The following is a 24839-nucleotide window of genomic DNA, read 5'->3' as shown; positions in this document are numbered from 1 at the left end:
GCCCAGACACGGGTAGGGTGGTTCTTGGGTGGCACGCGTTTCAAAGGATGAGTCTGGACTCTTCAGCTTTTCGATCTTCAGATTGTTTATTGTTTCTTATCTACAAAATTTTCTGTCTGCCCAACAGAGGTGTGATCTGCAAGGCAGCCATGGGCACTCTGACGACCCAAGGGGGTGGTCATGTCTTTTTATACTAAAATCTACGTACATGATATTTACCTTTATTTTCCAATACTTTTCACCCATGTTGGCAAGTGCACCTTCACCATAAACCAATCCCCAAGTGCCAACATCACCACAGGAGATGGAAGACAAGAAGAAGAAAGAAGAAGGACGAGACACTCCCTGATCCCTCCATCTTGTCTCCATAACCCCCCTGTACCAAAAACCTTAAAGTCTATATTTCACCCTATAAATGTGTCCCTTTTACACCCTTCACTCTAAAGTGATTCTCATGTCCTCAAACTGCTGTCACTTCTGTGGATGGATCAAAATCAAGCCACCAGACACTCCTGGCAACATTCCAGGATTTCCGAGACCCCCAAGGGTTCTCCCGGCAGCTCTGGACATCGGGAGTGATGTGCTGAGTTCCCACAATCATTCACAACGGTGACTTTGGAAGACACACAATGTCACTCTGAGAACCCCTCCCTTCCTTCTTCTTTCCCCAGCTTTTTATTCAGATCAGGATGTCACACAGTGTGGGTCAGCTGCCCTGGCTGTGTCCCCTCCAAACTCCATGTGCATCCCCAGCCCCCTCACTGGTACTGTGATGGGAGGGAGCAGGGAAGGCCTTGGTGCTGTGTAAGCTCTGCTCAACAGCAGTGAAATATTCCCTGTATTAGCAACAGTTTCCAGCACCAATCTAAAGCACAGCCCCATACTAGCTACCATGAAGAAAATTAACTCTATCCCAGCCCAAATCAGCACAGTGAGTACTTTTGGCCACTGCCAATGAGTGGGATTTGGGAAGAGAGTTTTCTGTAAGTCTTGCAGGTCCATCTGGGAATGATGGATGACTTTCAGCAGCAAAGATTTTCTAACAAATGACATTCCAAAACAGAGTCTTACAAAGTACTTGTAGCTAATGTCAATAATTCTCTCTTTGCCAGTTTAAATATCCTTCTCAGTCTTTCTCACCCTCACTGGTACAGTACACTGGCAAAATTAGCAAGCTAATGTCACCACTCCTTGTAGATAAACACATGTAAAGTGTCAGGCATAAGGAGGAGATTACAGAACACGTACTTCTAAGTACCACTTGTGAATACAACACATGTAGCTCATGGAAATGTTGACATCATCTAAAGAGGAAAGCAAGACTTGCAGCCACAGTGGATTATATCACTAGCCAAACTGGAAAGCAATCATTCTTTACAGCTGCAAGAGTCTGTGTCTGCCCTGAACCTCCTGTTTTCCTGAGGAAAAATATATCACTACTTCAATATAAACATTTTGACTGTGAAAGTTCCATAAAACATGTGTGACATACACATTTTAAATATAAGCACTTAGCAGCTGATGGATTTAATCACCTCATTCTTGCTAGAGAAAGAAATGCCACTAAGCATGAGAAAGAGGGTGAGAAGCATGGATGCAAACACAGACAATTTCCAGAATTCACACCACCACGGATGGGGTATGAACCAGTCAGGTTGCTGCAGTGGCACACAGAGGGTTCCACTGGTTTTAGGAGCTCACAGAGGTTGTGCTGCTCAAGGCAGAGCATCCCTGCCCCAGAAAGCTTGCAGTCAAATAATTCAGGCAACACAAAATAGCTGGAAAGGAAAAATTATAAAATCAAAGGCATGCGTACCTGGTCTCATTGTGGGCATCTGCACCCCTTCCTGCCCCTTTCCATTCTCCTAATGGTATTAAAATCTTCTGAGCCAGCTGTGAGCCCAGGGTGTTTCCACCAGGTGCTGCTGTAGCAGGTGTGGCTTTTGCAGAAATGGCTGAATAATGAGAAAGCCTTACAAATGTGCCCACTGGGTGCTCATTTGTGTTAAAAACAAATGGTGATGTCCAGACAAGCTACTAACCAGGAGCAGGCTGCAGGCTGGTGACAGCTAGGAGGCAAGGCTGCTGCTTGATGGAGCTAAGCTCAGAGCAATGGGAAGGCATTAGGAAAGGAGGAAAGAGCACAACTGAGGGCTTGGAATACTAGGCATGACTACAGCTGGTTTTCTGTGTGTATCAAAGAGATAAAACATGTGCTTAAGAGCAAGAAAAAACAGGAGGAAAGAAGTGTAGGAGGCTATAAAAGCTTAGATGATAGTTTTCCTTGTTTTGCTGGATTTGGCCACTTTCTTGGAGGGATAAAATGTCAGGTTAGCAGGTCTGTGGTCACAGGAATGATATCAGTGTTGGTCAGTGTAATGAAGCACAGGAGACAAAGTAAATCCAGAGTACAGAGGGAAGCAGAAGAGGTCAGTTTTGACCATATTGAAGATGAAGCATCTTCAAAAAAGGTGAAAGATAACAAGAAGTGTGGCAATGATTTAAGGAACTATGCCAGGAATGGAAAAGTAAATTTGTAATTTTCTAGCAGAAAAATATTTCAAACAGTGTTGCCTGCAATTTTTTTCTCCATGTAAGGTTTGATTAATGTTCTCCTCAAGGCAAAAAGACTTTTTTTTTAAAGCTGTTAATGAGATGAGGTGCTTCTCATAGAGGGTAATGTGGAAAGTGAGAGGTCAGAAAGGACTAGAGCTTTGTGAGAAAAGGGTAAAGGATATAATCTTTGTAAGGATTAGGAGAGTTGATCCAGGGTTTGCTAATGGCAGAGGAGGAAAAAAAGCCAACCAGCTGTTTTATTGCATACCTTTGCAGCTGAGTCACTCTAAAGCAATGGAGAAGGAAAGGCATCCATAGGGAACGATGCACAAGTTGCATCTGGGTAGGTGACTGGGTGTGCAAGACAAATACCAGGAAAGCATGTGCATGGAAGTTGCATGTGCCAGTGACACTCTTCTAAATTTTGTTTTTGGCATCTGTAGAGGACATGGAGGAGAAATGTGGAAAGACTATCTGAGTCTGAATGGCTTGTGGAGAGAAAGAACCGATGCAACAGGAAAGAAAGTGAGAGGAGAAGGCAGCAGGGAGGTCAAGTAACAGCCAAAGGATGCAGAGATGGAGCAGAAAGAGCTGAGAGCACGAAGGGATGACTAAAAGGCCAACATGCCAGCTTGTGAGAGACCAGTGTGGGCATCTGCAGCCTGCAGTATATTGAGCCCAGCATGAGTGCAACACTACTGGAAATGTATGATGTGAGGCATTCAAATAGGCCTTGATGACAGCAACTGAAAGAACATTTCAGATTAAGAGGATTTAGTAACTCAGAGCTCTGGGAGCAGTCTTTCACAGGATTTTGAGTACAAGAGAGGTCAGTAAAATTATTTGTGTTCTTCTGCACAATTCTCGGTACCTTGACAATTCAGACTCTAATTTAGAGTCCAAAGCCAGTACTTTCATACACTTCTCAGCTTCACCCAGGAGTTTGCAGGTCTGGCATTCCATTTACTGTTTCTTGGACAGTATCACACAGGCAACAGTGGAGCAAAACCCTGATTCCTCTTTCTAAGCTTTCTCTTCCAGATTTTTTCTTCTGTCAGTTTCTACTCCCTGTAACATCAGCACTTATGAAGCTAATATGGAAGACCTCTTCAAAAGTAGTAGACAGCCTCTGCCCTTACTAGGCACTGAACAGTACTGAAAGTATTTTGGTTTTTTTATTTCATATTGTGTTAGAACTCGAAATTTCCCAGTTAATTTTTTTCTGCCTAATTTTTAACAGACGAAGAAGAAAATAACCTGGAATCTGGGGCCAATCATTAACTGGAGGTACTCCAATCCCTATTTCTTGTCAGACAGAACAATACAATACAATACAATTTATTCTGTCAATATATTACTTAAAACCCAAATGAACCACATCAAAAACCTGACTTTTTTTTTTCAGAGTGAAGTACACTTTGTATCCACTTCATTTCAGATGTTCTCCTGGCTAGGAGTGCAACAATACTTTCATAGAAAAAAAATTGACTACTTTGACTCACAATCAAAGTCTTATCAAATGTCACAGGAGGTTCAGGCCAAGTGTTTTTATTTACTGTGCTTGATTACAGATCAGTAGGAGATAAAAAATTACTCCTAGCTCTCATATCCAAGCCATACTTTTCTCCCTAACATAGATGTTCTCAGACAAGAACCCAGGTGAAATGTTCTCATAAAAATGGAAGGGGCAGAACACATTGGCATGACAGCAACTTAACCTTTTTGCCCTTTAACTTAGAGGCATACTGAAAATACATTTTGACTCAAATAATATGACAGATGTAGTCAGAAATGTTTAATACAGAAAAAATTTGGGCTGGTGCAAAGACATATTTTTGAGCTTACACCTATATTTAACCTTGTCTAAATTCAGACCCTTGTGTTTAGTAATTATCCATGAATTTCCCAAAGGTTTCCACTCCTTTTATAAAATTGTACACATCAGTTTGCAGAAATAAACTCCTGCTTACACTGTAGGTATAGCCAACATAACTTTGAGTTTGGTTTGGGACATCTCACCCGTGAAATGCTCTGTATTTCCTGCAGGATCCAACACTAAAAAAAATAGATGTGAAAGTTTCCTCCTTTCCTGTAATCTGCATATAACTTTCCTGATCATACTGTAGCATTTAGAGAAAAAAAAATTATCTCTGCACATATAGATCTACATCAGTCATTTCCAGCTAAATTATTTGGAAGCCCAAACTACATTTAAACAAAAAAGGCAGGTCAATTATTCTGTCACTGAGCCAGACCTGGCTTGTCTTTATCTTGCGCTTGAAACTAGTGCAAGGGGTGAGGGTGGCAGGACACCCCATTTCATGCTGTGTTTCCAGCTTCAGCTGTCTGAAGTGTCTCAGCAGTGCTGCAGGTGGAGAGGTCAAACACACCGAGTGGGTGGGACTCACATCTGCAGTGTCTGACACTGAAGCCATCGTGTCCGTGGCTGATTTTTCTGAACCAGTATATTTATCAAGTACACAGAGATCTGTTTTCCTTCTGTACCATGAAGAAATCAGTGCTTTTGAACTCCTTGGTATCTAAAACAGCTATAAGTTTACTTGGATAAATAACACAAAAATTCTCAGAGTGCTCTTGTAATTCAGGGGAGGGTTTAGGCAAATGATAAAACCTTGGTGCAAAACTTTTTTTGGCCACAACTATTTATAATTAGGACAACATTTAGACAAGAAAAGCCAATTAAATTGACTTCCCACAGCTTTATGGAAAATACTCTGCTTTTGCAGTGACCTATAGGGTTTGTAGAAAATCAACAAGGAGAAACTGATGAGCATGTGATAAATGCCATGTATTAGAGTGGTAAATAATCTATTTAAAATGACTATGGGTTTTTAAAAATATTTCCTGTAGAAAAATAAGTTAGCACATAAGAAAAGGTAAACTGGGAAAGTATGGCTTAATAAGAAATGATTTCTGTATGTGAAATTTGATAATATTTTAGAAATATATCAAGGCAAACCATCATTATTATTAAATACATATCCAGGAATGATGCTACAGAAGTTCTGCCTACCTCTGGTTTTGGTTAGCAAAATTTAATTTTGCCTATAGGCAATATATATTTCAAAGAATGTCAATTATACTTAAGACACATTAATGCATTTTTAGAGTAATTTCTGTGTCAGTGAAATTATTGCCTGCTCTCCCCTCCCCACGCCCCATTGCTGTCACATATAACTATAACCACATGGAAAAGTAATATTAGGAAACACATTAAAGATGATTTATCAGCTGGGAATAGGAAAGAGAGCCAAGAGCAGGTGATGAACTCTTCAGAACCACTGCATTAAGCTGAGACAGAAAAGGCTGCTCCATTATGTCAACTGACCTGAAATATATAATCAATTTGGACCAAGTTCCATTCTCATTCACTCTTGCCTAATTACATACTATTTAAATGGCATTACTCCGGATTTCTACTCACACAAGTGATCATCAGAATTTGGCTTTTATTTGGCCCCACAAGAAAACATGATAAAAGAGCCTCACAGAAACCATGACTCACTAAAGCTCCAGGAATGCACTGCTTGCTCTCTTTCAAAGGCAAGGTCTTAACTTGCAGCCTTTACCATTTGTTTGCAAGTGGACCAATGTGTTCTTCACCAGAGTTGCTCACTCAGGTAGGACTTAGAGGTGAAAGGTAAAATAAGAGAAGTCCTAAATCCCCAAACTTAAAAATCAGCCCAGGGACCAGTAAATGAACTGCACAAGTTGTTCAGAGCTGCTTTAATATGCCCAAGGAAAAGATGCTGCTTAACAAGTAGTCTGACAAATCCTGCATGGGCTGCAGTTTCCAGATAGAAGTGAAGCACAGTCCCATGTTGAGCACATTATGGTATCTAATCTGGCAGTCACAATGGGTGACTGATGCAAGACTCTCTCCCAGCAGAAAAAGTATTTGACACAGGAGGTTACTTAGCAACATTTAGACAGAGGCTAAAATGACAATAGGATGGAAGTTTAATAAGGGACTACTAGAGGCCCAGAATTCAAGACTGACCACAGTAACAGGAGGAAGTGTAAATGGTATCTTTCCACATAGCCAAGACTCCCACAGGGGATTTACTAGTAAGAAGGATGGCCCAAGTCTCTTCTTCGGACTCCAGCTGAATTTGGTCAGCAGTGGCTGTGATGGGAGCCTGCAACACCCGCTTCAGCCCAGCTAACCTGGCAAGGCACTTCCACCATCCTTTTCATCTCCTTTCAAGTCATCCCTGAGGTCAGGGAAAGAGGCAACCTGTGTTCACCCTGCACCATGGAAAAGTCCCATATTTCTAATAGATTTTCATTTCCTGGTAATCCATGGTTAGGCTTATCCATGTGCTCAACTCACCAGTCTCCTTGTCTTTAACCTGTGGCTCAGCAACGCATGCAAATGTTCACTCACACGGTGATTAACCCTGGGAAAGGAGACAGTATCAAAGAGAATATCTTTTAATAATTCCTTTAGACAGAAAGGAAACCTGGGGATTCCTCTGCTACATTCTGTGGAAATTTGATGAGCAAAGCATTCCTTTTCAGTATCCACTGTCTCAGGCTGATCTCAGTCACAAAGGTATCACAAGACCAGAATGCCATTACAATCAATTATTTAACAAGGAGCAAAATCACAAATCTGGTTTGTTGTGGATTTTTTGCACCACTGCTGTGCTGAACTGCAATAGATTATATTGCTAAATGGTCATTTATCTTTTTTGGCAGGAAAATACAAAATGACCTCCCCAAAGGTAACAAAGCATCACCTAGAGGAAAGATTTTTCAAAGGCTACAAGAAGGAAAAAGACCTACTTTAAGGGTTAAGGGCTGGTGTTAGAAAGTTCAGAACTGCTGAGGGATGCATGTTTCCTATTCAGTGACCAAATATTTAAATGACTCTTCAAGTTCAAAAGTTTAAATAGCCAGTTTAAAGAACTGCTTTTCTTACTTCACGTGTTTGAACAGCCACACTGAAAAAATCCCTTTCACTTGAATAAGCAGCTGATCATTTTTCTGAAGTAAATTTACGCAGAATCTGAACTCCAAAGGAGCTGTATGTGGTAATCAACACATTACTCAGTATAATGAGGAAATCATCTCTGTTTTCTAGAAGCATTAGATGGTTGCACGATAGCGGTATTACGCGTTATCAGCACTAATACATCATCTGTGTAGGTGTGCACAGGAACAAAAGTTTTTCCTGTAAAAGCATGGGCAGTGCCTGGCATTCCAGGGCTGTTAACGCTCCCGAAATGTCTCCCAAGTCAATTTGCCAGTCCCATTTTTCCGATGATGCAACTATTTATCTCACATGACTGGGTCTGTGGAGAGGTCCCCGAGGAGGAGAGGCGGCCGTGCCTCCCGCAGCAGCGCCCTTGCCACCGCAACTCCGCGGAGCCGCCGGACCAGCCCGGCCTGAAAAGGTCTGGTTTACCTAAGGGACCAGTGCTCCTCCTCCTCCCCATTTTTATACTACTGTGGGGTTAATAGCTATGTCGTGTGGGGTCAGGGAAGACATCTGTGTCTCAGATAATATGCTTACGGTGATTACCACACATAATTGACTGACCTTCCCTCATTCTTTTCCTGCTGCAGGCCATGGCTGATAGGGTGAGATGCTCCAGAGGAGTTTATTTTCCATCACACACTATTGTGCTGCTGAGCAAATATTTTAGCAAGCCTTGAATGAATCACCTTTCAGACTTTGGGTTTGACAGTTAAAATATGAAGGCTGTGACCAATCTAATAATATTAGATTTTAAATCAGCTTTGGGAGAAAACATGGAAAAAATCCTGCTTAAAATCCATTTATAGATACCTATTAAAATCCTGGTTTGAGTGGTAAAGTCAATGTAAATTTTTTGAGAATTCTTTTTCTTTTTTTTCCCTCTCTGCAGGCTTCATCTCCCTACCTCACTTGGAACATTTTGAGCTCTTGAGTGGGTTTGTCTCAAAAACTAAATGCAAACCTGGGTGTAATAAGTAAATAAATAAATAAACATTTATGCACTGCAGGAGCCAAGCTTCCAGGTAGGAAATACTGAGGTCTAATTTAAGATCCTTACTTCAAGAGAGATCATTAGAAAACCTTTTTAGTTCATGGGGCTGTGCTATAGAAATACAGGACTGTGCTGGACTGTTCTGCATAAAAAGTATGGTACATTTTATAGCTGACAAGAAATAAGAAAAGCCCTCTCAGCAACAAAGCAATATTTTTACGACTTTGTATAAAAGAAGAGCAAAATTAGCTTTTATTTTCAATATACACTTACAAAAGGAATGGAATAAGGAATGGAATGTAAGAGAAGATCTTTTTTTTAAAATACTGCCAAATGAAAGCTTCATTTGAAACATTAAGATTTTAACTTTCTGATACTGTTTAACTCTGTTTTATCTATCTAGCAATTAGTCTATCAATCCAGACATAATATACTCCCACAGGAAACAATCTTTATATATATGAATATATGTATATGTCCCAGGTTCAATTGTGAGTGATTAAAGGTTTGTACCAGGAATATTCATCTCTCTCTGGGAGACCAGGCTATACACAGAGATGTCTGTACAAACACACACACACACACTCTTACTTTCTCCCTCCTTTTAAAACCCTTTTGTCACATGGAAAATAATCTTTACCACACACCACCAGTGCGTCTTTATGGGCTATCCTCAGAATTTCAAACTGCAGCAATTTCACTGGGAATTAATGGGCGGAATGATATGATACATTGAACAAATACATCTGTTCTTACTCCTGCAGCTGAAAGCTAACATTTGTGCAAATGAATGTTCCAGCACTACAGCCAAAAAGTGTTTCCAACCTCAGTAGTTCCTCCACTTTAATTTGTCCAACAACATAATCTACAACCCGAGCTGCCATTTACAGAAATTCATTTGGAACTGCCATCATCTTTCAAACATTTAATATAATTCATAAAATGTAGCAACTGCTTAACAAGGAAAAATATACATATTCTAAATGTATGGGTGATCTTTAGACAAATCTCAGCATCACTTCATAATTATATACTACAAGTTTTAATTAACTAAAGCTCTGAAAATCATAATGCCTTATTAAAATGCAATTAATCCTTTGATTAAAAAACAAAAAGCACAAGTATTTACAACAAAAACACAAGTAGAATAATTACAAATATCATGTACCCATTTCTTTTATTTGGGTGTCACTTATGATGTCTCACGTTCCCTTCATTAATTCAAATACACACATTATCTCAAATCCACAGCAGACTGAGTGACAGTGGCCACCAAACACACAGCACTATATCCTATTGATTTCTGCAAATCCTGAACAATGCCATTTGCATGCTTGTTTCTGTAATAATAAAGATATGCCATTCAGAATTAAAGCACCGGCCAGACTAGTGGCAACTAATTGTGTTGTGTGTAATGAGTGCAATTTCAATTTGATATAACCCTCAGCTTTTCTTACAGCATTCGCTAAGTACTTTCAAGTCTTTGTGGGGAAATAATTGATTTTTTTGTGCTGTGGGCACAAGAAAATTATTATGATCTTTTGAATAATGCCAAAGAAAGGACCATGAATGATTTAAATTGGTATATGAAGAAGGCTTCACTGTGGATTGCAGTTTGACTGACATCCTACTAATGTAGTATCTAGATTAGCAATTTTTAAGGAGGCAGCTAATATAAAACTGGTAAAACGGAAAACATTGCTAACAGGGATTTTGAATTTGTTATTCAGTGAGGAATAACAATATGGGGATTTAAGGCATGTCAGACAAACACTATACTATTACATAATTGCCCTCACTCTTTTCTTTTATGGCACATGTATTGAAGGGTATGTTTCAACTGATAAATTACACATTTAAAATATGTAGATACAATGGTACAGTACTGGGTTATCACAGCAGCTAAAGTCCATTGGATGTGTCGGGCTGTAAGCACCACGTACAAAACCTTTTGTTTTGCATGATTGTGACAGAAAGGTTAGCAATCTTCCAATAATTACTCTTCTGAAGAATTGAGATAATTGCCTTTCCTTTCAAAGGAAGGAAATCTATTTCCTAAAATGCTGCCCACACCAGAGCACCAACCTGCCCATTTTATCCCCTGCCCTGTAAGTTTTATTTAAGAATGAAAAGTCAGAAAGAGGTCTCAGCCATCTAAAGCAGCATCCCAAGTCAAAATCACCCAAATCACCTCCTGTACATAACTAATTGTAGATTGTTTCAACCTGAAATTGAACTCCCTCCCTCCTTTCTCTTTCTTTTCAACTGATGAATACATTTTATGTAGCAAAAGTGGCGAGTGAATAAATAAGGACATTATCCACATTCCACCTTAAAATGCATACCTTCCAAATCTTATTCTTCAGAGGAGGGAATGTTGTTAATTTAGTTGGTCATAACTAAATAGTTTCTAATCTGGAGCAGGAGTCTGCTGAGAATATTGGACAGTTTAAAGGTTAATCACCATTGCCTGGTTACACAAGTGAGGCAGAACTAATTCCTCCAAAGGCAAATGGCTTGCAGTTTTATCAGCAGTGCAGATTAGAAGTGTTAATATACAGAATAGAATGGATGCTCAAGGGCCAGTTTTCCCTTATCGGCAAACTTTGCAACAGAACTCAGCTACTGCACAACCTCTGCACTTTCTATAATAAGGCCCCTCATTTTGCCTCTCGAGCAGAACTATCAAACAATCCTCCCCAAACCACTGCCACCAAAATCAGGGTATTACAGACCACAGCTAATTGGAAGATCACTATAATGAAGTAAAAGATAAAATACTTTGGCTGCTGGCCTAAAATGTGGATCAGCACAACATAGGAAGCTATCTGGCTATGTCACATTCTGAGAGATTTACATAAACAATAAACTCAAACCAACAGCCCCCAAAAATACATCTTTGTTTACAGTAAATGCAACCTAAAGCACTGGTTATAAAAACTGTGGGGATTTACATATTCAGCATTATTGTTAAGAGAGCAGACTCCACCAGATATATGTAACTTTATGTATGCAGTTCAAGAAGATAAAAGAAGGCAGGATATGTAAGTGCACATGTTGTAAAACATTTACATATTTATGTTGCTCAATGTGCACTAGAATACATTTGTTACTGCCTCACATCACAGCATACAGACTCTTGCTTGACTTTTTCCAAGGCTGTTCTATGCTGCGGGTGTTTTCCTTCAGGAAAAAAAAAAAGGAAAGGGGAAGATCCATAAGTGTCACCTGCTATTTCCCAAATAACATATGCTGAAAGACAAGAAAAAGGTACTTTGTATATATACATCAAGGAGAAAAACAGGCAATTCTGCTCAACAAATAAGAACAGTCAGTTCAGAGAAAAGTCATATGAAATATTACAGTAATCAACTTTGAGTAAGAAACCTGGGCACAATGAGAGTATGTTTTACAAACACTGAGCCTGAACCTGTTCCTTCTGAATGAGTGGGAACTTCTGCCACTGACAGAAGTGGGCTCTGGACAAGCTCTGTAAGTTCTCTTGAATTTCTGTTTAAACTGTCCAGGCTGTCCTCTCTGCACATCTCCTCTGTCACCAACACACCAAACCTTTGCCCCATCCATGCTGTTTCTTCTCTGTATATGGGCTCCAGCTGAGAAAAATATTTCATTTCAGGACACCAAATACTTAAGTCCCATTCATATCTAAGTTCAGTTTAGGAGGGGGAAGTAGAACATCATAAATTGAATTATTTTCCTAAAATAAAGGGCTGCTATTTTAAATGTGAGATGTGTGGCACGTTAACCAAACACAGAAAATCTGATTCCTTCTAACTGCCACAGAGGGAGAAGTATTTTTTTATAGAGAAACAACTTTTCCATAGCTGTGAGCTTCCAGAGGATATGTGACACTGTCATACCTTGCTCGGGGAAGCAGCAAAAGGAGACACAAAAGATGTAAACAATAGATCATTTTGCCTCAAATATCACCTACTACAATAAATATGTTTGAAACTGGAATTGGGGAACTACAAAACCTTGCTAGCTAGCAACAGAAAACATGATCTCTCACATACATTTTGATGTTTTTAAGAATAATTTAATTAGATACATGAAAGTATAACCCCAAGCACATTAGGTGTAACACAAGTAGAAAGGAGAAGTTGCCTTTTGAGAAGGATTTGTGCTTGGGCAGAGTGTGCCTATCCCTTAATATTTCAGAATATAAAACCACATCTGTCTAGATTCACAGTTAGTCATCACTAATTGTTACCAGAGCAAAGATACTCTCAAATCCTCACAACTGAAAACAAACCAATGCCTTGTTGTCATCACATCCTAGTGGCATCTCCCCTCCCTTCCAAAAACTTGGGTGAACTTGAGTTCTGCAGTGTCACCTGAGAGCCTACAGTTCTGCAGAGACTATAAGATTCATATCTCCAGCAGCCAAGGAGCTATCCATCAGCTCCAAGGCTGGTACCCTCCTGATCCCTCAAGGCACATCAGTTTACCTTCACTGACACAGAATCAAAAAAAAAGGGAGATGGTTTCTATAGCAAGGATCATAACTATCTAAAATTTTTTTTCATGTAGTGGAGTGTGGACATTGTTGGCTGTTAATGGAACACCCCATCACAAATAAAACGTAGCTGAGGTTTGGCTCTGGTCTCATGGTGTAACTGGATGCAGGTGCATTGCAGGGATCTAATCTTGAGATGCAACTGAATACAGTTTCATCACCAAGCAGATTAGATGAAAACATTCATAGCTACTGCCATGGGCATAGACAGAAACCATTAAGGACTCTAAGGTACTTGCAGATTGAGAGAGACAATACTAAAAGCTTGAAAATTTTCATTAAAAGTGATCACTAAAGACTAGTGCTGAAAATCCCCTACCCTCAGCTGGGTCTCACCCTACCAGATGATTTTACCAGCTAGAGGGGGGGTCAAGCACTATCTTAGCAGTAGGTTCAAAAATTTCTCCAATGGGTTCAACACTTTGTAAAGGTAACAAAGACATTTACCATCACTCCAAGAAATCACTCAATTGCTCTCAAAAATTAAGATTACAGCCTTCACCCTGACTGAAACAATCTTATTAAAACTTCTCATTGGAAAAACAGCCATTAGTGTAATCAGATGATGCCAGTGAGAACTCATACATTTTCAAGAACCAAGAGCAACCTGTTGATCAAATGAGACGTCCTTTGAGGGACACACCAAGCCTACTAATAGGTGACCAAACATCTCCCACCCTACAAAATCCACAGATACACTCAGAGAAAAAAAACCCACAACATATGTTTAGGAGAAACATGCAGATATCTGAGAAGCAAACACAATGAAATCAACACAAATTGATAAATTAAGTACTTTGGTCTCTTATGGACTATTTCAAATAATCCTTTCTTTTCCTGTCTATCCAACATGAGTAATAAAATTAAAGGCAACACAGAATAAAAGCAGAGGCTATAGAGGAAGATTTCTGTTGACCACAGGCACCAGTATCTTCTTTCTGCTCACCTGTGTTTGTGGACAACATTGTGCACTTGTAGATAGCATTGCTGTTCATCAAGCACTAACATATCTCTGGAGGGATTAATCATATCCTGGCAGGAGGCTGTCCAAAATGACCCATTAGAGATGTCTGTCTTCAGCATTTCCAACTACAGGACTCTTGGAGGCCAATGATTTGAACCTAGTGATTCAGAACAGCAGGAGATACTGTTGGTTTCAGTAGGCACAGAAAATATTCACTCTGTCTAGCCACAGTTTTTATACAACTCTGTTATAAGAATATTCAAGTGCCTTTGTTGTTTGCAAGCACTTAGAGACAGGAAGGTTTGTTGTATATATATCTTTGCATTTGGTTCATTTTGCACATCCAGCAAGTATGTGAAAATGTAAATGAGTGGCTTGATCTCAGGAAGTTAATCTATACAATCATAAACAATGGATAAATTTCATTTGAAAAAAACAGAAGAGAAAATGTTTGAAAAATTGAGGAAGACAGACACAAGAATCTTTTGTAGTCTGGTCTGAGAACAATCTAATTGGAATTTGTCACTGAATGCATATATCATTCCATGTCTGCCTACTCCCAGGCAAGGCAGAAAATGTCCATGGGCTTCTGTCAGTTATTCTCCCCTTATTCAGAACTGCATCGTCAAAGGTAATCACGTATTTCTTTGCCTCTAGCACCCTGCCTGAACAGTTTAAGTATCTCTCCATTGAGCCCACAGGCTACTCTTTTATCAAGAGTTTATTAGTGTTCTACCCTGCCAGACCCACTCCCTTTTTTTTGTTTGTTTTGTTTTTTGTCTCAGATCACAATGCCTGCATAGATGCTTTAAAGAAGATGTGACAATACTTTGGACACATTCCGACTTTTTCTCATCATATAACTGCAAATCACCAGATACGTTCTAGAACTATTGTATTAATGAAAGTACAGAGATAGCAAAAAAAATCAAAAATCCCCTTTTGCCACAATATCTAGATGCCCTGTTCCCATTTGGCATCAGCTATAAGTTTACATAGCCTCAAGAGGAGACTGGGCAAGGCCACAGAGCAGAAATGTATACAGGGTTTTTAAACACTTTGGAACTACATCCATTTCATGAAATTCTTCAGCCATGTGTAGGTGAAAGTTAGGAGAATACTTAGGAGGAGGCATCAGATATGCAAGGCTGGGTCTCTACTCTTCTCTGCATACCCACTTATGGCTATTGTTGGAGCCAGGATATTGGGCTACACTGACCTTTGTTCTGAACCAGTATGCCTCTTATGTTCTTATTATGTTCTTATGTTAAGCAGGAAAAGAATTTAGCCTCTGGATAACACCCGGTTGTGCTTGAATTCAGCAGCAAAATTCCTTTTCATTGTTTCAGACTTGAAAAATTATTAACCAAAAAAAGAAGTGTGCACACCAGTATACAAAGTTGTATTGGTACCAGACATAGAAGATTATTTTTTTTATATAATTAGGAACCTCACAGGTTTTTTTATGACTACACGGATAGGGATTTTTTTTCACCCTGAAAAACATGTAAGCCAAGCCCTGCTCCAGACTCCAGGAAAATTCACCATTATGAAGGTATTTTAAGTATAAAATAAATATAGAAATAAAACCATCCACCTAAGAAAGGATTCTGTAGCAAAAATTTCCCTGTGAGGTCGCAAGAGATTTTAGGCAGAACAGTTAAGTTCATGACCTTGCAATCTTTGCCAGAATATGTATGGTTTCTTAGATCTTTAAATCCAGACTCTAGGCTCATCCAGACATTGGCAATTTAGTTGCAGCTCATAGAGTGGTATTGCTGGTTTATAACATTTTTTTGAATTATGTGATTTTACAATGACACGATTTGAACTCTGTTCAGATGGAGCTTCAGCCCCCTTCATTGAAATGTTTTGGAGACACAAAATGACTTTTGAAAATATTTTGAATCTCTTATTGAGAATCAAGTTTTATTCTCTCCCTGTCTACAAGAGATACTGTTCCAGAGATTCTACTTGGAAAGTTAAGAATTTAGGCATTCCTGGAAGTCAAGATCTACACTGTGAATAAATACTTGGCTATGTTGAAGACAATAACAACTTGTATAATGGGTCAGGATGCCTTACAGAAGGTTTTAAAAAGATACAGAAGAAGTGCAACAGGAAATACACAAACCTAATTGCAGAATAGGGAATTCTGGGTAATGTCTTAAAATGTACCTGCGGACATCGTTACTTACCAGCAACACACCAGGAATTTATTTCCTCCACACATCACAGTTTGAAGCTGGAAAGCAATCTTGCATAGCTGCTTGTTTTGGTGGGACTATACAAGCTGAAGTGAAATCAGACAAAACCACATGTAACAGCAGAAAAACAGAGGAGGCTTAATTCTAAGTGTTTCTGAACTGGGCATGGGAATAAGGAAATTAGAACATGATGAATACTAATTTTTAGATTGCCTGTGCATCAAGAAGTAAAACATCTCAGAAAAGCAACCTCTGCTGTGCATATCAACCTCTTATTCACTGATGTTTTGTTATACAAACAGTAGTCAGATAAATATACACATAGAGCTCAAAAACCTACAGTATTTCACAATGTCACATCAAGTGAGGGATTCTTTTGATTTTTTTTTTCAGACCAGCTCATGTGCACAATTTCTTTATGCCTCATTTGCTGTAAAAATATTGGTCGATGAACAATGAATAAGTAGACATATTTCATTGTATAACTAAGAGTGAACTGTCTTTTTATGTTTGTCTTCATTTTGCAAGCCCACATATCTTAACCTTCATAATGCCTGTTTACATTGATAAAGTCAATTTATTTACTGAATTGTATTTTATAGTTATTTATTTATACTTTATAAAGCTAGACATTTACTAGAGTAAATTTATGAATAAAGTTTCACAGAAACTTCAAACATGCACGAGTCTGGTGTGCTCTGTTTCAAGAGATGTTTAACTTTGACCACTTCAGTAGGACTGCTGTTCTACTCGCAGCTACCTAAAACAACACCTGAACTGGAGGTGCAAATATGTGAGGCAGTGGTGGAGATTGGTTTAGTTTTTGGTAGTCCTTGATTTCTGTCACCTCCGCCTCCACGAGAGGCTCAATAGAAAATGTGAAATGTATCTGAACAAATACAACAGATTTGTGGAAAACCCACAGACAAAACACACACAAAGTATAATCCAGAACAGATATTTTAAAATATTTTTAGAAAGAAATACTATCTTAAAACAAGTCCATATACAGCTACTTTATTCTTGTTAGGGTTATTCCATTAAAAAAAAACCTTAAGAGAATTATCAATACTATCTGCCACTATAAATGGACAAAATTAATCCAAATGGGAATGAGCTTGCAGAGAAAATAGGGTGATACCAAATGTTGGCTGCTGTTACGGACCGAGTCAGCAGATAAAGCCTACCAGCTGGTTAAACATCTGGAATGAAGAGGTAGCATTTACATGAAAGATGGCTATGATTGCAACAGTGAAATAATCTATTTCTTGGGAAAATGTAGCAAAAATGAGCTGGCTCTTTGACCAGGTATTGCTGGTGAATGTCACTAAGGTACTACTTGAAGCAATATCTTGTTTTCTTTGCAGGAGTTGCCACAGATATGGTAAAAGAACCTGCCTTAGTTTGATATTTAATAAGTAATAAGGAAATTTAGAGTTTCTTGAAGCATTTCTTATGTCCAGCTCTATTTTCATTCTGTCAAAAAGAATAGAATATTTTATCTGGCAAATGCGTAATGACCCACTGGCTGAACTTCATGTGGGTAGGGTTAGATGCTATGGAAGTGAATGAGAGCTATGACTTGGCTTTCTGTTTATCTAAAAAAAAAATTTAAAAAAAGGCCCTTTGTTATTTGTATTGGCAGCCTGGCTGTGTTGTTATGTTTTGAGGTAAAACTGGGAGGGAGCAAAGGAAAGTTGAACATCTTTGCAAAAGTTCCTAGCCTTAAAACACAAGTTCTTGTTCTCAGCTCTGCAGTGCAAGCTTGTCTCTCAAGGACAAACTCCATTAGTATTGTGTAGTCTTCAACATCCCTAACTCAAAGCAGCCTACCCAATAAGAAACAAAAAAGTATTGCGGCAAGACAGGCTTGCAAAACAGTCACACTGCAACAATCTGTGCTGGCCACCAACCAGTTTCCTGATGGCATTTAAGGTTGTTGACTTAAAGCCATGCTGGCAATTTACCAGTGGGGAGGTGAGTGGGAGGTACATTTCTGGCCCTGTTGACAAGACTCAGGGTGGAACATGCTCGATAACACGTGAAAGGGTAACTTGTGCTGCCCACGTTGCCTCTCACCAACACAGTGACTGCACCCACCCTAAGAGCCCTACATGGCATTCTGCTGGTGAGGAGGTTGCCTTCCTCCTGCTTAAATGGGGCAGTGGTAATCAGTGAGGATGCTTAACTTGAAAGAGAATATGAGATCAGGAACTTGGACTCAAAAATTCTTAGTTTCTAGAGCAGATGCCCAGAGCCAATAAAAACCACTAAAAAAAAAAAAAAAAAAAAAAAAAAAAAAAAAATCAAAGATACATTTTTCAGAGGTTTTAGAGCCTTCATATTATGAGGGGGTTTTAAAATTCCAACTAAGATCAAAATGCACAAGATTTGGCCCACCAAAATTTAAAATAGAAAGATTTCACTGTTAGGTAGTTAAGATGATTCATTAAACTTTAACTTTTAGTTTTTTACATGCTTCTACAGTACCTAAGAAAATATTTGAAGGCATTCAAAAGAAAAATGTTTGGAAAGAGGAAAGTGAAAAGTCTGTATTCCCAAAGACATCAAAACAAGATGTTTTGACAATGCCAGGAAATTTTTATCAAAATTTTTGTCCAAATTCTCTTATAAGGAGATGATTTCATATAGTGTTTTGATCTTCACTAATTACATTTTCTTTAGTAGCACCACACAAACAATGCATAGAAGGATGAAACAATGCATGCCTATCAAGTGAAATGCTGGCTTATTTTCATCTATTCTATCAGTTGAAGTACAAGCTCATCTCCAGGTAAGATTGCTATGAAAAAATACTTAGTGGAAGAAATCATGCCATAGAGAGTAGGAGAAGGGAACTGGAAAAAGCAAAGCCTTATGATGAAACAGATGGAATGAAAACATTTGGCAAATATCAGTGGTGGGCTATTTTTTGATATAACTGTTAGGTTTCTCTAGTGTGAAAAGCCAAATAATTTGGCTAATAGTTACACGTGCACATTGGAATTAACATTTAAGCATCAAAAAACATTGCACCAAGACTTATAACCAAAGAAGGAATCTTACTAAAGTTAGCACTGTCAAACTATGAAAGGTCCAACAGCCTTGCTCTCCCCTTCCAAAGATTTGCATTTCAGCCTTCCCTACTTGCAGTTTCCTCCACATAGCAGGAGTTGAGAATTCTCCCAGTGGCTGGGACCAGAGGTTTTCTACCAGTAGACCTGATAATTACAAGCTGTTCTGTATATGAAAAAAACACTACAGAAGGACAGATAATGGGAAAAGCAAAATGAATCTGACCTGGAAACATCACATTATTCCTTGGAAGTCTTTTTTCCCCCTGGTATCAGACATTGGGAGTGAGAGTTATGCTGACTTCTTTGACACCAAGAGGTGCTTTGAATTCCTCAGCACAGAAGTAAATTGAAATTGTAAAAGCCAGTTATAATAAAGAGAAAACTACAGCACTGTGTCACTGTGTTTAGCATCTCTGTGCTCTGACTATCACAGCAAAATTAAAATATGCTAAAGACCTTTATATTTCTATCACAGCAGTGTCAAGTTTAAAACAATAAAACAATAAACTGATTTTTCATAATGCCAAGCTACCTTCCCCACTCTTCTCATTCCCACCTCTGAAATTCTCCTTGAGTTCATCTTTACCTTGACCTTGCTTCTGCTGAAATCCTTGTTCACATTTTAATCACTTTGCATCCTGAATACTGCAATTCCTTCTACAGTCTGTCTAAATCCCAACTCTCTCTAAATGTCAAGAGGTCCAGAATGGTATAGTCAGATTAATTTCTTGCTCCATGCATGGATAAACAATATGATAGAAGGGGTGTTTACATGTAGTTAGACTGAGAAGCTGCAGTAGAAGATGAGGTGATTGTATAGAAAAACAGGAATGGCAGAGAACAGATATACTGCAGCTAGAAACCAGCTAACATTCTCAGGCATTATTACTATTACTACTAGAATATAAGTAGCAGCAAGATCAAGAAAGTTGGAAATCCCAGGAAAGCTGGAAATCCTCTATCATTGCAGACAACAAATGTCTACTCTGAGTCTTTGGGAGTGCCTCTGCCTCCCAAAACAGTGGCACACATTTGGTATCAAAATAGGTTCTAAGATCTTCACAAGCACAATGTAACTGTTGTGTAGGAAAAAACGTTTTCTCTCTGCAGCCAAGGGGACAGACAACTCTCCAGGCTTGCTTGGCCAGCCAGAGGCTACCACATCACATTTTGTTAACTACCAAGAACCAGTGTAAAGAAATTATTTGGCAGAGGAAGCTAGAGCACAGGTACCCTATGTCATATTGTGCTGTTCTGCAGGGACATAGGATCCTAAAAATCAGCTTTTCCAGAAACATTCGTCATAGAAGTTGTCCTGCTTTTCTGGGAATTTTGTGAGTTGTCCTGCACTAAAGAAAAAAAGGGAGTATAAAGATGATAAGAAAGTCCAGATGTCTGTAGCTCTGCTTGAAATTGATGAAACACTGTGGCTACTTGGCTTCTCTGGAATCAGTGAAAATAACTTGAGATTTGCCTGGAATATCTTCAGTAGAAAAAGTTTGCATCCCATATGAATCATTATACATCCAACAGCAAAACTACCATGAGGCAAACTTGATTCCAGCCTTCTTTTCTGGCTCTTAGCATGCCTCTGACGTTCTAGCAACATTAATCAAAGACACATATCCTGACTACATTTTAAAAAAGCCCCAAAATAATAATTTAACTCATTAATGCAAAAGATGCCTCATCCATTGTTTCTATATACTCCAGAATCATATTCAATTTTGTAAGAAAGCATTTTCCTCACCTGAATGGCAATTAAAAACCCTAAAAGGAACAAATAAATCCCTCTCTGAAACAGTAACACATCTCAAGAATGCTTGCAAACCAACTAATCAAACAGCATAGTTTGGATGATTCAAATATTTCATTTCAGTACTTTTCAGAATTAAGTTTTTTTTCCATATTAATGGCTCAAATCAGTGAAGAAAACTATTCTGAATCAAGAAACAGAAAATTTCCAAGAAACAGTTCTAGGAAGTAGTTTCAGGTTCAAAAATTACTCAATCCAATCTCTTGCAGAAAGAAGCACACCTGCTTCCACCTCTTTTTTTCAGCTGGCTTAAAAAAAAAAATCTCAACCAGCTGTAGCTATTTCTACAAAACCAGTTAGCAAATCTGTTTCTGCCCACCTGTGGCTGCTCCTTCAGACCAAATGCACAGGCCTGGAATGGGGTGGTGACCTTGCTGCTGGAGATGAGGCTGAGTGCCCTAGAGCTGGTTTCAGCCTGGTTACATGCCCATCTAAGCCAATTTCCAATTATTTCAGGTGCAAGTTTTAGCATGTGCAGTAGCCCTCCCACTTTGTTTCCTCTCCTCATTACCATACGAAGACTTGCATTAGATGCCCACAGGCATTTTGCAAATTCAAGGATTTTCAATTACCCATCCTCTGACAGGCACCGTGTCATCTTTGTACAGCAGCTTTACATGCGTGAATGGGGGCTTGTGCGGCATTGTTGCCAGCAATGAATAACCACAGTCACTTCCCTCTCCTGCAGAACCCTGAGCAGCAGCAACCCATGCCCTCTTGAGTAAGCTCTGCTTTCCTTCCACAAATATCGCTGGGTCTATCTGTGGTGCCAGCTGTGGACGGGAATTTTTTTCAGCGGTGGTTCTGCATCGCTTACGGTGCATTTCATCAGTGCTGTTCCTGCGTGTGCAAATGGAAAACATAACTATGGAGCCAGCAATATCTGAGGGATTAATATGATTTCTCACTAATGAGAACTCTGTGACCTTTGGTATGGGATATATTTAGCCTGTTTTTTCCCTTTTTTTAGGAGAAGTATATTCTGCAACATGCTGTGATTTCTGGCCTATTGATTAATGGGTCTTTCCACCACAAGAAATCTTAATCTTTCTTAATTGCCTTAATGGCCTCATGGCCTCTCTTTTATACTCTCTGCCCACTATGTTGTTGTTGCAAATGCTTTTGTATCTTAACTTCATGACCATACTAAGGACTTAAAGGAAACTGACTGTGAAGTCTATTGTTGCTCTTGTTCTTTCCATTATTTAAACTCCCGTTTCAGGCTTCTAATATCTGTAGGCAATTTTTGGATGTAATTCTGCATATATTATAAAACAATTGTCCAGAATCCATCAATAAAGGAGTTGATTTTTTAATAAATTCACAGTATAGTTCTTCTTTTAGTTCCAGAGATCTCTAGTGCAGACCAACAGATATATATATTGTTATTCAAATCTGAAATATTAAAATTCATGGCTTGTGTTCAAATGCAGTAGTGAGAATCCCAATTCTACAATTCATAAAAGACTTGAGTAAATCTGCCCTTAGGAAGAGTTTGCTATGATACATAGAATGAAAGATGAAGAGTCCACAAATAAATATCTGGTTTGTGTCTCTGCTCTCTCCTGGGGGTTGATTTAGAAACAAAAGAAGTGATGAGACAAGGAGCTATCAGATTTTTTTACAGTACACGTCATTTAAATTGCACCATGTCTGGGTCAGTAATATTTGTTGGTCATTGTGTTTTATTTGTGCTATGAAATAGAAAGAAGGGAGGCCAAGTAAATGACAGCAGACAGTTTACTGACTTAATTTTCCACCTACTCTTTCTCTCCATGAAGAGGTGGAATGCCAGCAGGAATACATGGACTGCCTGTGTCACCATTAGCCCATGGGCTAAATACAGTATCCCCACACCAGGTTGACTCACACAGCACAGACACTTGCAGGAGATGTACCCACACAAAAGAATAATTATAACAGGCATGTTGTTGACATTCATAAGTGACCCTAGGCTCAAAAATTTTAGTCCACAAAGTCTACTCAGGGTACAATATTTTTTCAAATGCTTGCAGGCAAGAAGGAAAAAATTTAAGAAAGATTTCATCTAAATGGTGACAGTAGCTTAATTCAAAGTTCTTTATTTGCCTGACACTAAGTTATTCCCAGCAACTTCCAAGTCTAGATCTAGTCTAGAGCCAGCTGTGCAAAAGCAAAGGCAAAACTGTGAAGGCAGCAACTTCTATGGAAATAATTTCACTCCTCTCAGAAGGGAGAAGGTAATGCACAGTAATTGCAATACCCACAAACAGCAAATCTTTAAAACTGTCAGTAGTCCAGAAATGTGTCACTTAGACCACTGTAATTATGGGAGAAAAGGTGACATTTAGGGCTGAAAAAAGAAACATGCTTGTGGTAGAGTCTTTTTATAGGAAAATGTCACCTGTTTAAAAGCTGTTCAGAATTTTGGCAAGTTAGAAATAATCATGGCTGACATTACTTGGCAAAGAGCAGATGGAAAGATCAAAACTGGATAATAGATAAAAGCAATCTGGCCCATGGTTCCATCTTTCAATTTATAATGGCAGCAGCAATGTCAAACACTCCAAAACCTGACAACCGATGTGGTATGAGCAGGTCTGAAAGCAGGGGGAAAATGCCCAGGGGCAAAAAACCCCAACAAACCACACTGGCAATTTGAAGGAGAGAACAATACATTTCTCCCAATTAGACAGACATGTGCATATGCATAAATATTATTTATTTGCTCAGTTTTGGTGGGATAGTAAATGTTAGCATCTAGGATTGAGTAAGACTTATGGTTGGTTACCTCTGCAACATTAGTCTTCATCCTTTCCTTTAGCATGATGTATCACATTAATGAAAGCAAGCTTCCATTCTCTGAAAAGCAGGTAAATCCAGACCTTACGAAACCTTTCTAACACAGAGGCCAAATTTAGGTTGGAAGTTTGAACAAAAATTCTGATTTCAGATTTCTATCCAAATAGCATGTCTTTAATAGAATTTTCTGTACACAGTTTCCTAAAATGCCTTTTCTTGTAGATTTTGGTGGGCAAGGTCAAATGAAATATTCTTAAAAAGGTTCTGATCCACACAATAATAATTTCAGCTTGTATTGCCACTAGGGTTAGGCTCTGCAGATTTAGCACTGACACTGAAACAAGAGTTTTGGAACTTTAGTAACCAAAGTCAGAAAAAGGCAGTTCTCCCAGTGATGAAGACAGATGGTCAGAAGGAAGTCAAAGAAATTAGGTATTTTAATGATGTCTCACCTATGCTCCAAGCACTGTTGCACTCAGTTCTGATACTTTTAGATGCTCATCAATTTCACTTGAATTTTTTTGCCATAATACCAAATTTGGACTTGTTATACAGAGCCTCAATTGACTCAGAGAGTCTGATTGTTCAATTTGTGGTTATCTTAATTCTAGTTTACCAATAATGCAAAATTAATCTTAACATTCAGCTACAGATGCCACATCAGCTTTTACAGGGGGAAAGGTTTTTTCCTGTCTTTTAAATTCAAGTATTTCTAAAATGTTTGAAAAATCTTTCTATAGTAGAGTCCACCCTGGGAATACAGAAAATTTGTGGTTTGATTTTTTTGTCTTTTTTTTCATGACCTACAAGAAACTTTTTCTTTTGTTTAATGAAGAAAAACATAACAGTAACTTACCCACCCTACTAAAAGGTGATTGAGAAAGCAGCTAAAATATAAAGTA

The sequence above is a fragment of the Agelaius tricolor genome, unplaced genomic scaffold (assembly GCF_023055355.1).
Source record: "Agelaius tricolor isolate 1412-34295 unplaced genomic scaffold, bAgeTri1.0.p SCAF_1, whole genome shotgun sequence".
NCBI classification, from domain to species: domain Eukaryota; kingdom Metazoa; phylum Chordata; class Aves; order Passeriformes; family Icteridae; genus Agelaius; species Agelaius tricolor.
The sequence above is the reverse complement of the archived record's forward strand: the minus strand, read 5'-3'. Positions refer to the sequence as shown.